This window comes from Euprymna scolopes, chromosome 46 (genome assembly GCF_053919585.1).
Source record: "Euprymna scolopes isolate OS-2025 chromosome 46, ASM5391958v1, whole genome shotgun sequence".
NCBI classification, from domain to species: Eukaryota; Metazoa; Mollusca; class Cephalopoda; order Sepiida; family Sepiolidae; genus Euprymna; species Euprymna scolopes.
Window position 1 is genome coordinate 34,820,189 of NC_136527.1, and position 15,554 is coordinate 34,835,742.

A 15,554-nucleotide genomic window follows, 5' to 3' on the forward strand; every position below is an offset into this window, starting at 1 on the left:
TGCAGATTAGTTAAAAATATACTCTCCCCATATTAAGAATGGCTTTCTAAATAATAATGTCATTATTGCAGCGCACTCCTTATTACGTATGTCATTTTTTATTTATTAAGTTGGTAGGTGAAAGTACATAATATTTAAAAACATATGCTCCCATATTAAGAGTGGTTATCTAAATAATACTGGTATTATTTCAGCACGGTCCTTAATCCATATTTCAGTTTTTTTATTTATTAAATTGTAAGAATAGTTAAAGACACACGCTTCCTATATAAGGAATGGCTCTAAATATTAACGTTACTATTTCAAATCCATATGAAAGCATAGAATATTTAAAAGATACTTTCCCCATATTAAAAATGGCTTTCTAATAATGTTATTACTTCAGCACGGTTCGTTTCCATATGCCAATTTTTTTATTTATAAAATTGTTACGTGAAAGTACAGAATTATTAAAAAACATACACTCCACATATTAAGAATGTATTTCTAAATAATAACGTTAATATTTCAGCATGCTCTGTATTTCGAATGTCAGTTTTTTATTTATAAAATTGGTAGGTGAAAGCATAGAATAGTTAAAAGACGCTCTACCCATATTAAAAATGGCTTTCTAAATAATGTTATTACTTCAGCACGGTTCGTATTCAATATGTCAGTTTTTTTATTAAATTGTTAGGCGGAAGTACAGAATAGTTTAAACATATCTTCCCCATATTAAGAATGGCTTTCTAAATAATAGCGTTATTATTTAAGCACGGTCTGTAATACGCATGTCAGTTTTTTATTTATTAAATTGTTAGGTGAACGTATAGAATAGTTAAAAACATATGCCTCCCATATAAAAATGACTTTCTTAATAATAGCATTGAGACTCAAGACTTTGTATTGTGAATGAAATTAGATTGAGAAATGGATACTTATTGTTGACATGAAAACAAGAATAAAACAAAAATAGAGATAAACATGAAAGGAATCTACCTGGCTTTTTCAAAGCAGTTCAGAGATCTCACCCCCCATTTGTTTTTCAAGGATGAAATAATGCCTGGTAAAAAAAACTACTTGGTTACTTGGCTAAGATTAAAGTGTAGCATCTGTTCTAATGCTCTGCTTCACTTTTTTCAGTTGGTGGAGAAGTTCTTCATGACTGAGACAATTATTTTAAATTGTTAGGAGAAAATAAAGGATAGTAAAAAACATACCCTACCCTCCCCATGGAAACAATGGCTTTCTAAATAATAACATTATTACTTCAACACAGTTCATATTCCGTATACTTGTTTCTTATTTAATAAATTGTTAGATGAAAGTACAAAATAGTTGAAAAATACCTTCCCTCTATATATTAAGAATGGCTTCCTAAATAATATTATTTCAGCAAAGTCCGTATTCAGTGTGTTATTTTCCATCCCCTCTGCCTTACAAATATATTTAAAATAAAATAAATATGAAATCTTAAAAAGAAGAAATATAGGTTTGTCTTTGTACTTACAAATTCAAAACCGTGAGTAAAATGTACATATTATTTCCTTTTTTTAATACAAAGACATAAAAAATGAGTTGTCATCAACTAGAATAAAGTCAAAATATCTAGCGTTCCAGTTTAATATTGTTTTCTGTATTGTGTGCATAAACGCAAATAATGTCGGCTAGTGGTTAATGTACATTTTATAAGTGTAAATTCTGCCAATGTCTACACGTTATTCATGTATTGTAAACAAAGATATAACTCAATATAAACCATCCTTGGTGCATGAATATTATTTCCTGAGAATTTCAGTGTTATGTGACCAGTAGTTTAAAGGTTTACCTGTTAGATATTACACACATGTACTATTTTATTTATATAGATAAGTATGTAAGGTTTCACAGCAGCATTTCTAAGATAGGTGGTTGTAGGGATTACATGATAGTAATGTATGGTATATAAGTCATTTCCAACTGTTCTTCCAGTTAATGTTCCCAGGACTTGCTGCTACATTGAATGCTTAATTTTTTTTCCCGTATGTGTTTTCATGAGTCAACAAACTTGACCAGAACCACATACTTCACAATAATGTGGTTTCTCTCCTGTATGTGTTTTCCTACAATTAAACAATGTTTACTTCCAAGGAAAATAAGAACAACATACTTAACAAGAATGTGGTTTTTCTCCCGTATGTGTTTTTGTATGAGTCAACAAATTTGACTTCCATGCAAATGAAGAACCACATACTTCACAAGAATGTGGTTTCTCTCCCGTATGTGTTTTCATATGACGCAACAAATGTGACTTCCTTGCAAACCCCGAAGCACATACTTCACAACAATGTGGTTTCTCTCCCATATGTGTTTTCATATGTCTCAACAAATTTGACTTCTGCGCAAAAGAACAACCACATACTTCACAACAATGTGGTTTTTCTCCCGTATGTGTTTTCATATGAGTCAACAAATTTGATTTCCATGCAAATGAGGAACCACATACTTCACAAGAATGTGGTTTCTCTCCCGAATGTGTTTTAATATGACTCAACAAACATGACTTCCATGCAAAAGAAGAACCACATACTTCACAACAATGTGGTTTCTCTCCCGTATGTGTTTTCATATGAGTCAACAAAGTTGACTTCTGTGCAAAAGAAGAACCACATACTTCACAAGAATTTGGTTTCCCTCCCGTATGTGTTTTCATATGATTCAACAAATGTGACCTCCATGCAAATGAAGAACCACATACTTCACAAGAATGTGGTTTCTCTCCCATATGTGTTTTCATATGTCTCAACAAATTTGACTTCTCCGCAAAAGAAAAGCAACATACTTCACAAGAATGTGGTTTCTCTCCCGTATGTGTTTTCATATGATTCAACAAAGTTGATTTATGTGCAAATGAAGAACCACATATTTCACAAGAATGTGGTTTCTCTCCTGTATGTGTTTTCATATGATACAACAAAGCTGATTTATGTGCAAATGAAGAACCACATACTTCACAAGAATGTGGTTTCTCTCCCGTATGTGTTTTCATATGTCTCAACAAATTTGACTTCTGCGCAAAAGAACAACCACATACTTCACAACAATGTGGTTTCTCTCCCGTATGTGTTTTCATATGATTCAACAAAGTTGATTTATGTGCAAATGAAGAACCACATACTTCACAATAATGTGGTTTCTCTCCCGTATGTGTTTTCATATGATTCAACAAAGCTGATTTATGTGCAAATGAAGAACCACATACTTCACAAGAATGTGGTTTCTCTCCTGTATGTGTTTTCATATGTCTCGACAAATTTGACTTCTGCACAAAAGAACAACCACATACTTCACAACAATGTGGTTTCTCTACCGTATGTGTTTTCATATGATGCAACAAATTTGACTTCTGCACAAAAGAAGAACCACATACTTCACAAGAATGGTGTTTCTCTCCCGTATGTGTTTTCATATGCTGCAACAAATGTGACTTCCGTGCAAAAGAAGAACCACATACTTCACAAGAATGTGGTTTGTCTCCCATATGTGTTTTCATATGATTCAATAAAGTTAACTTCCTTGCAAAAGAAGAACCACATATTTCACAAGAATGTAGTTTATCTCCCATGTTAGATTGCATTCCACAAAAAGTATATTGAGTTGAGTATATGAGAATAATCACGCTAATAATTCTAAAAAATTCTTTGAAGGAATTAAAACTACATCACCAAGGAAGAAAAGGTCTTCTTATCTCTTAATGGATTTCTTTTCAGTGTTGCAAATTCTGAAAATATACAATAAATTTGAAAAAGTAAAATTTTTGTGATAAAATTTAATTTTTATTAAAATATATATAGCGTCCTATGTAATTTAAAATTTTATTTTCAATATCACTAAAGATTGAAACTTCAGAATTCAGGAGTATTTAACTAACAACTGATTTTTACCAAGTACTCTAACCATAGCACTTTTTTAAGGATAGATTTTAAACTCTTCTAACTTAATGTTACTAATACTACAATATAAAAGGTTGTGGAAACAAAAAGGTGCATTCCAAAAATGTTATTTAAAAATCTTCAGTTTTATTAAATTAGGCTTTTTACACCTGATCAAAATTATAAGACCAAGGGTGTCAATTTTTAGATTTATGGTACTTCTAATGTTTTTAGTTCAGTTAGAGATTAGCAATCACTGTGCAAAGGTGTTACTATGCCTAAACCAAGAAAACTCACCGAAGTTGACTGCCCTCGAATTCTAGGATTCCATAAGCAAAGTTTGTCACAGCGAGTGATAGCAGTTAAGGTATATCACAGTGCAACTGTTATTGTCAACTTTCTAAAGAACATTGAGAATTATCGAAAAGCAAAATCCTTTGGTAGGCCCCCAAAATTTCTCCTGCATTGAGTAGGAAAATCAGACAGGTTGTTATGAATGACAGAGGACCTTCTTCTAGTCAAATTAAGTCGGTTACAGATGCTGATTACAGTCCAATCAGACGACACTTACAACAAAAAGGCATGGTAAATAAAAAGTGTAAACAAATTCCTCTATTGCTTCCACATCACAAAGTGGAACACTTAAGATTTGGTTGTGAATACCAAATCTGGGATGTTGAGAAGTGGAAGACAGTCTTGTTTTCTTATGAGAAAAATTCAATTTAGATGGTCCTTATGAGTTACAGTGATATTGACATGACAAAAGCATGTCCTTTGAAATTTTTTCCACACATCATAGTGGCAGAGGGTCCATAATGGTATGAGGTGCCTTTTCTTAAAGATGGTAAGATGGAACTCCAGATGGTGCAGGGTCGTCAGACAACAGCTGGTTATATTAGCGTGCTACAAAAAGCATCTTTGATGATGGAGGGACATCGTTTGTGTGGGGATGGATGGTTATTTTAAGAGGTTAATGCTGCAGTTCACAATGCAAGACGGACCTTGAGCTTTCTACAAGAAAATGGAGTCCATCTCTTGGGACATCCTTCATGCTCACCAGACTTGAACCCAATTGAAAATGTTTAAAGATGGATGAAAAAAGGTTTATCGAAACGGCAAACAATATTCAAGAAAAATGAACTTCGTGAAGCCATCTTCAGAAACTGGAGCAGGATCCCTCGCACCTTAATGGAAATCCTTATTTTTAACATGCCCCCCAAAATTTTTGAAGTCATCAAAAGCAGTGGAGGTAGAACTCATTATTAAGTTTTATTGTTGAATGTTTTCATACACTTTTCGTACACTTTTTTATTATTTAATAGAATTTTTGTCTCTGGTCTTTTTTGATCATGTGTAAAAAGCCTAATTTTATAAAATGTAAATTTTAAAAATAAATCTTTAGAATGTAGTTTTTTGTTTCCATAACCTTTTAGATTGTAGTATCGGAAGAGTTTATAGAAACTTTTACTGCTTATTACTATATTATTTATTGTTCCCATATCGTGTTAAATACTATACTAGGCTTAGTAATTGATCATCACCCAGAATATATATCGATTCCTTAAGCCAGATTACTCTTTATTGTTCTTCTCCATTTATAATTTTTATTTCATCCCATAAGGGTAGATGGTTTGCCTTTTAAATAATATATTCTGCGATAACTGGTTTTTCAATCTCTTCAATGTTTTTTTAATCTTACTGTAAGTGAGTGACATGGATTACATTTGTATAACTTTCAACATTTACATGGAATCTCTTTGTCATGATTTTTCCATAAACCATTTGACATGCACTCTTTAATACTAACCTGACGTTTTAAAAATTACAAATTCTTTCATTTTTTCTGCCATGTCCTTTGTATATGATATACAAACTTTTATTCGTATAACATAATGGCAGTATTCAGAAGAGATTTGACTATCTTGCTTTCTGGTGGAAAGTTTTTCTTAAGCTTTCTACCTCATTTTAATATGTATTGTTATTAGTATATTAGTATATTTTTATTAGTGTGTATTGATTTTGCTCAGTGTTTTAGGAAACAGACTGTTAGTTTCTTTACATTATATAGATTGCGAGGATTGAACTGTTATACTGGCTACATATTTAAAGATATATAGAGTGTTATTAGAGTCTTTTAATTATGTGGCATGAGATGACTTGGAAAATAAGAGACAAGAGTTTTATTTGGAGTGGTATTATTATTTTGTTCTTTCGTCAGTAGCACTTTGTTGTTATAATGGAGTAGTATCTATTTTCAAATTTTGTGCAGGGATTGACTTCACTATTGAAAAAAAGGCAGTGGTGTCAGTAACAATATAAATAAGACGGAAATCTCTTTTTAGGAAAATAGTGCTGTTGAGAAATAAAAGAGACAGTGGAAGGAGGTGGATTATTGATACCTTGTGGTATTTCAGGGTGACCGGAGTAGTGGATGAGGAAAAATGTCAGAAGGCCCTAGCAAAAGTTAAATGGAAGATCTGGCTCGACATAAGGAAGGAGTATGAAGAAAATCCCATGCAGGTTTTTCACATGAGACAGTTGATTCTAGTTGAGGCTATGGGTCCAGCCAGTCCCCAAAGATATGGAGACATAAAAGAGGAGTAAGGGACTAGTACATGAAGTAAAGAGAAGTAAATACGCAGGTAGATAATTAGATATTAGTTATTGTGGCGAGCTGGGCCATATACAGAGATTCTGCAGGAAGCATATCCAAGGAAACAAGGGCGCTCCATTCCTGTGATGCCTTATAAACGGAACAAGGACATCAATGCACATAGTTGGTAATATGGGCGCATCAAATTCCTTTTCAATAAGAATTCAGGGAAATAATTATAGAGCTCTGGTGGATAAGGGAGTAGGTGTCAGTAATACATTTTTTAAAGCACTGAGACAGAGACATAACTATGCGATAAAAACATTAGTTTAAGAACAGCTAATGGGTCCTAATTAATTGTAGAAGGGACCCTTCGATTAAGATTAGGAATAGGAAGTCAGTCTATCCACGAGGACTTCTTTGTTGCATAGAATTTCAGTACATGTGTCATACTATACCACAACTTAAGAAAAATGCGTTAGGATGTACTTTGATTTAGAAGCAATAAGACTATTTGATGAGTATATCACTCTGGAAGATTTTGCCCATATTTCATCAATAGTTCAGTTAGCACAGAAAATTACATTAAAACACCAGCATCTGCATACATACTTGAGAGGGAGCTACAAAATAACTAAGTGTAGTGTGACTGGTAACATTATCGAGATTACCATGAATGATGAACAAAAGAGAAAAAAATTTGAAGGGAATAAAAATACCTCAAGATTTCAAGTTGGAAGTTGATATGTTGCTGAAGTAGAATAGAGATTTTTCTTGGACAGAACCAATACGCTGGAGAAGCGTATCAATATTGGAAGGCATGAACTCATACTGAGACGCCTGTATTGAAAACCACTAAAGCAATAAAAGTTGGTAGACTTAGAGAATAGACAAAATGATGTGGACAGGTGGAATTGAGGCATTGAATAGCCCGTGGAGTTTTCTATTAGCATTAGTAGAAAAGATTTTGTGTATATTTTCGGCCTTTAAACAAAGTTACAAAGAAGTATGCCTGAGCATTACTGGTCATTGACGATATAATACCCTTGCTCGGGCCAGCAAAATATTTCTGAAAAATTGACCTAAAGTCAGGGTAATAGCAGCTTAAATTAAGTAAGGACAATAAAATGAAAGCTGTGTTCACCTAATGTATGAGATTTCTAGGAGAGAAGTACAGTATCTGTGGTTCAAAGTAAGTGAACAGGGTATAGAGTCAGACCTTAACAAAGTCAAATCGATAAAATTAGAGATTTCTTCAATATCACGTCATATTATCAATGATTTATCAAATAATTTTGTGAAACAATGAGCCGTTAGTTTACTTGATGAAGAAATATGAAAGGTTCCAATGGGACAACACATGCTAGTTTGCCTTTAATGTTTGCCTAAAAACGAAGTTTGCAGATATGGTTATATTGGCGTATTTTGATCCTGAAAAGGACAACCGGCTGTACACAGATGCATCCAATCATGTATTTGGGGAATATCCGTCGCAAATTGTCATATGATCAAAGGAAGAGCAAAGAGGCTGAAAAACCAATTTACTAGTTATCACATAAAGTTAATGATAAAATCGAATCATTTGGAGCCAAAAAAGTTTGCGTCATATAAAAGGGTTGAGTGTTCATCAGTATCGTCTGAATGTTCTATGATTTTGAGTGTAGATTAAAGAGGCAGATAGGGAAATTTTTAGATTTAAAGATGCGGATGAAGAATAGTAAATCATCTATAATGGAACAAAAATAAGTCATAATGAAAGACGAAATAATGTCGAAACTCAATGACAAACTATTGATAAGGTTATATGTACCGTCGCATCATAGAAAAAGACTGGTTGTGCAGTACGATGACAATAATGGTCACATGGGCGTGGAAAAGATATTTCACGCCAATAAGTAAAAATATTTCTGTCTGTGTTCATTTAAGGAGGTGAATGATTACGTAGGCAAATATATTTCATGCCAAACCAGAAACCTGAGAAAGCAACAACTACAAATGTAGAAGTGTGATTTGCCTCGTTTTCCTTTTGCAAAACTGATATTGGATATTTCCAGGCCATACCCTACACTTTCAGGTAACTAGTACATAGTGACGTTCATCGATATGTATAGTGCTTGGCTGGAGACTTTTATGATCCCTAATAAGAAGGCAGAAACGCTGGTGAATCTGTTGTTGGATGAGATTTTCCCAAGATTCAAGGTACAACTCCAGTTGTTACCAGACAATGGGTCCAAAAATGTTAACAAAGTGATGAAGAAGACATGGGAGGACCTCAACATACATCACGTGACCACATCATTTTATTTCCCCTAAAGTAACGGGAAATAGAAAGATTTCATAGGATGATGTATGACATTTTAGCGAACAATGAACAGTCATGGCATTTATACATAAACCAAATGTTGGCGACTGTCAGATTCCATGTGAGCGAAATAATGAAATTCTCACCATTCTTGGTCTACAACAGAGACGTGATCCTGCCATTGGATAATATATTAATGCCTTGTAGAGTATACTATGGGGACGAGCAACACGAGATCGCTCTAAAAGAGTTGCATCGATCTTTTACTTTAGTAAGGGATAACATTCAGGAAGCTAGGAAAAAACTGGTAGATAACTCTGATAAGAAAACAAAGTCAATGGATTTTAAGATTGAAGATCTGGTTTATTATGTTAGAAAACATATTATGTGGTTATATAAGATTAAGTAGCATTTGATGGGATCCATGAAAAACGTGCATGCGTAACATCTGTGGACAACGTCAATCAAGGAATGGGAAATTCCCAGCATGGAAAGACCATTATGAAAGAGCGTATGAGTTGGATAGCAACTCAGGCATAGTACAGGCTGTTATCTTAATATGGAGGAGTTAACATTAACAGGAAAGATCGGATCAGGAGTCTGATGTACCAACGATGAAGAGGAGAGTCATAACACAGAGCATAACGTCGAAAATTGCATATATTTTAGACACGAATTATCCCCTATTTTAATCAAATATGAAATTAGGATCGATTTGAAAAGGCCTAAAGTAGGTTCAGTGTTTGGAAGTGGTTAGGATTAGATGTCAAAGACGATATTAGGATCCGTTCAGAAAGGCCTAAAGTAGGTTCAGTGTTTGGAAGTGGTTAGGATTAGATGTCAAAGACAATATTAGGATCCGTTCGGAAAGGCCCAAAGTAGGTTCAGTGTTTGGAAGTGGGGAAGAGGAACAAGTGAGATGGAATTGTTTAGGTTGGGTAAGATCTATATTCTGTTTTTAAAAGAATATTCCTTTCTCGGGTTCATTCCATGCATGATTAAAAAAGTAATTGAAAGTGATTATGAGAAAGACAAAAGAAATTAATTTTTAAGTTGACACAAAAAGAAAGCAATTGGACAAGTTTGGACTCATCTGCAGTGGTCAAAAAATGGAAAGGAAGGTGATGAAAAAGACACATGCATGAAAGGGCATTTTTGAGAAACATGTTCGACACCGAAGTTATATTTTGAAACACAGTAAAGTGCATTGTTGGAAATTACTGGAATAAATTCTTGTGTATCCACTTAAAAAATGCTGAGTCATATTTCAATGTCCTTCCTTTTTTGTTTCTGCAATGGTACCAGAAAATGTGCAGGTCTGGGTTTTGAAATGTAATAACACTGTTCGAGTGTAAGAGCCACATTAAATACTTTCATCTCTACAAATGATCAGTGAAATTCGAAACCAAGATCACAGTGACTGTGGCAGTTGCTTTATTACTGAGCCATAACCAAAAGCAGCATATCAAGTCTAGGTGGAAACCATTATTTCTATAGCAGCAGCACCGACACCTCACGGTTTGAGATTTTGAATTTTTGGTTTATAAGCTGTGCTGATTGCTGCTAGCAGTCAACTTCCTTTCTAGTTTACCAAATAAAAGGCCATTTCTCAGGCAAGCTGAGCAGATGACAACATTCATAAAACGATTAAACATTGGCAATCCTCTCTTCCATTCCAGCTCTTGGACTGACAACACACTGAATGGTGATTCTACTAACTAATTTCCCTGTTTCATTGGCATAGAAATGGCGACAGTCTGCATTGCACAATTGACCATCAACAATAAAACCAACAGTTTTGCCATTTTAGCTTTTCTTTCCTTTATTTTTTGTTACACTACCAACTCTTATGAATGTTCCATTAATAATAACTTTAAACTTTTCATCTATCACATTTAATTGCTTGATTAGTGGAAACATGGATCCATTCTACAATCCTTTTCTTATTTTCTACATTTTTACAAACGAATAAAATAAATAAAGTTGTTTTTAAATGTTAGAATGAGACTTTGTCTTTCTATACTACAATCCTTTTAGCACATAAATATAAATTAGCAAATTATGGTTAAACCAATAATTTCTCGGGTAAATTCGATACAATGCTATCAAAAACTTACAACATTAAAAACTTAAAACTGTTGTCAAAACATCACACTCCAAAACTCGATACTCTATTGTAAAAACTTCCAACTTAAAAAAAAAATGCGATACACTCTGTCAAAAACTCATAACTTTAAAACTTGAAACTGTTGTCAAAACTTCACACTCCAAAACTGTACACTCTATTGTGAAAATTTCCAACTATAAAACTCAACACTCTTTCAAGTTAACTTGCACATGACTACGCACATAGCACGCCTTTATCCAACTTGTTCTCCTGTTTGTTTCACAAACGTTTTTATTCACTCATTTCATTTGCATAGAAATAGTGAGTCTGTATTGACAAGTGACTGTCTGTTAGAGAATAACAAGGCAAAAGCAGAAAATTATCTGTTGATCTATCTGTTTATCTAATTATCTCTGTGTCTATCTGTCTATATAATTACCTATCTAGCGATGAGTTGACAACAGAAATTTAAAGTCATTTTCGATGACATGTTATGTGTTCCAGTCTGTGCAAGCATAGCTGAAGTTGGATTAGAGACGCCGAGAAAGATAGATAGGATTAAATGGGTCACCCTTGTGAAGGAGAAGTCTCAAAATAGAAGCATAAATTCGAGATCCCCAAGGACGTATGACAAACCTTTGAGAAGTAGCAGAAACAGGTATGACGTCATGTTATGTTATATATGTATATATGTTGACATGCAAGCACACACCAACACCTAGAAGAATCATGGGCATCTACAAAAGACATTAAAGATCTGATGACAATAGTCTGTTACACAACAATCACAACATACATAGTAACACGTCAACAATAAAACCAACTGCTATTTTAACCTTTCTTTTTTTGTTACACAACTAACACTGTGAAGCACACACACATACTAGCTATGTTATGATTTTCCCTACACAAATTCAGAACATTCACAGATGAAAGTCGCATTAATAATAACTCCAACCTTTTCATCTATCACAGTTAATGTTCCACAAAATACAAAATAATTTAATTTTATGTCATCTCCACTTTTCAAAATGGAATTAAAGTGTACTATCACAATCCGGTAAGTAAATATGGGATTTCCATTATTGCGAGGAAAAACAAATACAATTTTTCGACATGTAAAAAATCAAGTTTTCAATACATGCAAAAATAAAACATTAAAAAAACCAGTAGTCTTAATAATCTAAATAATACAAAGAATCATTCCTCATCTAAAAAAAATTCAGAACCATAATATTATAATTTGTTTAAGAATCATGATTATTTTTTTTAATTTAGTCAGTTATTTGTAAGGTTTATTGAATGTATTTTATAACTGCATTTCCACATAAATTAACAGGAAAACTTTTTGGTATATTTACGTATATACACAGTTTCTAATACATCGATTCTTCATATTGAAACCACTCGACGAGAACACAAAAATTTAATTTTAAAAAATGAGAAAATAATAACTGCATGTCAATAAGCATAAAAAAAGCTTAATTCGTGACATTTGGCTAAAAAAAGTCGATGTTTCCAAAATGGGGGCTCGATTTACTAGAGTGTTGTATTAGAAACAGAGTACACCATAAAATGGTAAATATTGAATTCTTTTTTATGTATAATCTTTGCTAAAAAAAGGTAAAATAAAATTTTAAAAAAAATGACAATAAACAATATACACAGTGGGAGGGTACTGCTTCCATACGTGCATCGAGCGTTTTATTTTTTTACCTTAAACATATGAATCAGTGAAAAACATTTAATTTTAAAAAATTCAAAAAAGAAAAATTTATAAAATTTTTCTTTTTCTTTAATAAACAATAAATAGCTTGTTTGGGTTCACGTCAAGAATCTTTCCGATCCTCCAAAAAAATCTTTAAAATGACGACTTTTTAAGGTTTTCAGGAGTTCTGAAAACGAGTATATACTTTTAAAGTGGCACAGAGAAATAGTTTTCATGATATAAAAAATTACTTTTTCAAAACGTGGGGGATCACTTTTCATTATAAATTTAATGTAAAATGAGCACCGACTTTATGGCCATTTAGTAAGGCGGGCAGGGTTTTTTTTCTGATTTCATGTTTCAATAAAGACACAGGGACATTAAAGAACAAAAATCAATAAAAATGTCATCAATTCTGTACGTGAAAACGCATAATGAATTGGTCCCCACTGATAACATAAAGAATTATGGGTGCTAATGCAGAGTGATCCGCGCTATTTTTTAAATCGTATTTCCACGTTTAATTAAAGTTTTATGATATGTTTTTATTCAATCGTAAAGTTAAAACACCCTCCCCTCCCCATGTTAAGAATGGCCTTTTAAATAATAACGTTATTATTTCAGCATGGATCACTCTCTGCATGAGTACCAATGTATGTATTGGCCGTTTTTTTTTTTAAAGTGAATATTGAAAACAAAATCTGATAGATTAGTGACCATTCGATAATAATCCGATGAAAAAAAGATGAAAATAAAAAATACACATACGAACGTGCGCCATGTAGTAATACTTACGTTTTTGTTTTATAATCTGCTTTCGATTAACTTTATCTGCTTTTATAAAAGAAACGATTTTTCAAATGTGATTGACTTTACAAGCTCAACTTTACATTCAAGATGACGAACGGAAGAGCAAGTTCGCAGAAAACAAAATTGAAGAGGAAAAATAAAAAAAAATAAATCATAAAGCCGATCTATTTGGTGAATATCACGGATAAAATTAATATTATTTTATTTAACATTTTAATATTTACATGAGAGAGAACAGATTACAAGTTTCATCTTTATTATTTCTCTAATTAATTCGTTGCATGTGCAATTTACTGGTTGAAACTGATAGTTTTTAAAGCCGCCTTTTCGTATTTTTATTTATTTATTTTTTTTTAGATTTCGAAATAGAGCCGATCTATTTGGTGAATATCACGGATGAAATTAGTATTATTTTATTTAACATTTTAATATTTACATGAGAGAGAACAGATTACAAGTTTCATCTTTATTATTTCTCTAATTCGTTGCCCGGGCAATTTAATGGCGGAAACTGGTAGTTTTATAGCCTTTTTTTTTTTGTATTTTTATTTATTTATTTATTTATTTTTTATTCTTTTATAGATTCTTGATTTTTTTATTATTGTATTTGAAACATTTACGCCTAAAGTTAATCTGATGCTTGTGCAGTTTAACAAACACATTAAAAATGAAGATATTGGCGAACAATAGTTTATCATTTTTTTAGATTTCTCTAATTCGTTGCACGTGCAATTTGATGGCGGAAACTGATTGGTGAACATAGTCTTGATAGCAAAACATGTAAATATGAATATTTTTTTTTTGGGGGGGGGGTTCTATTTAAGTAAACGTTCCACCCTCAAATTTAAAATTACTACTACTAAGGGTTTTCTGGCCACTGAAAACGAAAACAACGTTTAAAATTTCAGGAAGCAAATAGTTTTTCAGACATGAAAAAATTATCGTATGAAAATGAGGGAGATCACTTTTATATATTAATTTAACGTAAAATGAGCACACAGTTTACGGCCACCTTTTGGGGGGGGTAATTTTTTAAGGGGATGTTTATTTGGTAATTGTGACCAAGCAACCAGCAAAAATATGCTTACTGTATCGCATGTGACTTAAATCGTCACCAACGCTCACAATAGTAACACAATAACCTCGTGACTGTGAACGACATTGTCACTTCCTCTCACTCAAGCTTGCTTTTTATGCAGTTTTTCACCCTTTCTCATGATCTTGCGATCTCGCAAGACCCCAGTTTATAAAACACCAGGCGCCATCTTCAACCCCACCCACCCAACACTTTCCTGTGACAAGTCCACCCCTCCTCCGTCACAGTACCGCTCACACACACATCTATACAATGTACAAATATGCGGACGCTTGCTACTCTGGTGCAGGGTTGGTCTCCTTGTCTGCTTACTTCTGCGAAGGGGCACATTCATAGGCTCTGGTTCTGATTCTGGTTCAGATTCAGATTTAGATTCAGATTCAGATTCTGGTTCTGGTTTCAGATCTGGTTCTGATTCTGATTCCGCTGCGTCAGTTGAACTATAATCATCACTCTCTGGTCTGTTGATTTCGTTCATCAGTAGTTCATCACATTGAATTTGGTGGTGCTGGTACACCGGTTTCCAGGTGGTCTCACCCAAACTGGATCCCCTACCTCATATTTGTCTTTTCTGGTTGACTGGCTGTGCAGCATCAATTCCCTTTAGTCTTACACGATATGTGTATATGGCATTGGCCGGCACTGTTGTAGGTAATTTCCCATTCTTTGGCGTGATGTTATACCAATACGTGGCCTCCATAATGGTACATTGCTTTCTGGCAGCAATTCTCTTAATACTACGATGGCTCCTCTCAGCAATGCCATTCCCTGATGGCACATGAGCGCATTTAGTCATAGTCAGACGCTCCATTCATCTAACAGGCTGCTAAGTGTCCAACAAGTTTCGCACGCCAGGATAAAGCAGTCCGCCTCATAACAACGTCACGGATGCCTGGAATCCTACTGCCATGCCTCCATCATTGGGTGCAGTCTTCCTCACAAACGTTTAATTCCAATACGTGCACTCCACCCCTCAGACGTTCAGGATTCTTGCACTGCAGACCAAACTGAGCCAATTTTTCCTGACACACGATGCAGATTTTATGTT

General features: G+C 33.6%; 1 long non-coding RNA gene across 1 annotated transcript; it reads right to left on the bottom strand.

The window, feature by feature from the left end:
• Window positions 1–390: 390 nt before the first annotated feature.
• Window positions 391–13,497, bottom strand: LOC145270551 (uncharacterized). The gene is made up of 2 exons (XR_013865436.1): window positions 13,396–13,497; window positions 391–3,739 (listed from the first exon to the last, which is right to left on the bottom strand). It is a non-coding gene; the product is annotated as an uncharacterized LOC145270551 (long non-coding RNA).
• Between the last annotated feature and the right edge of the window lie 2,057 nt (window positions 13,498–15,554).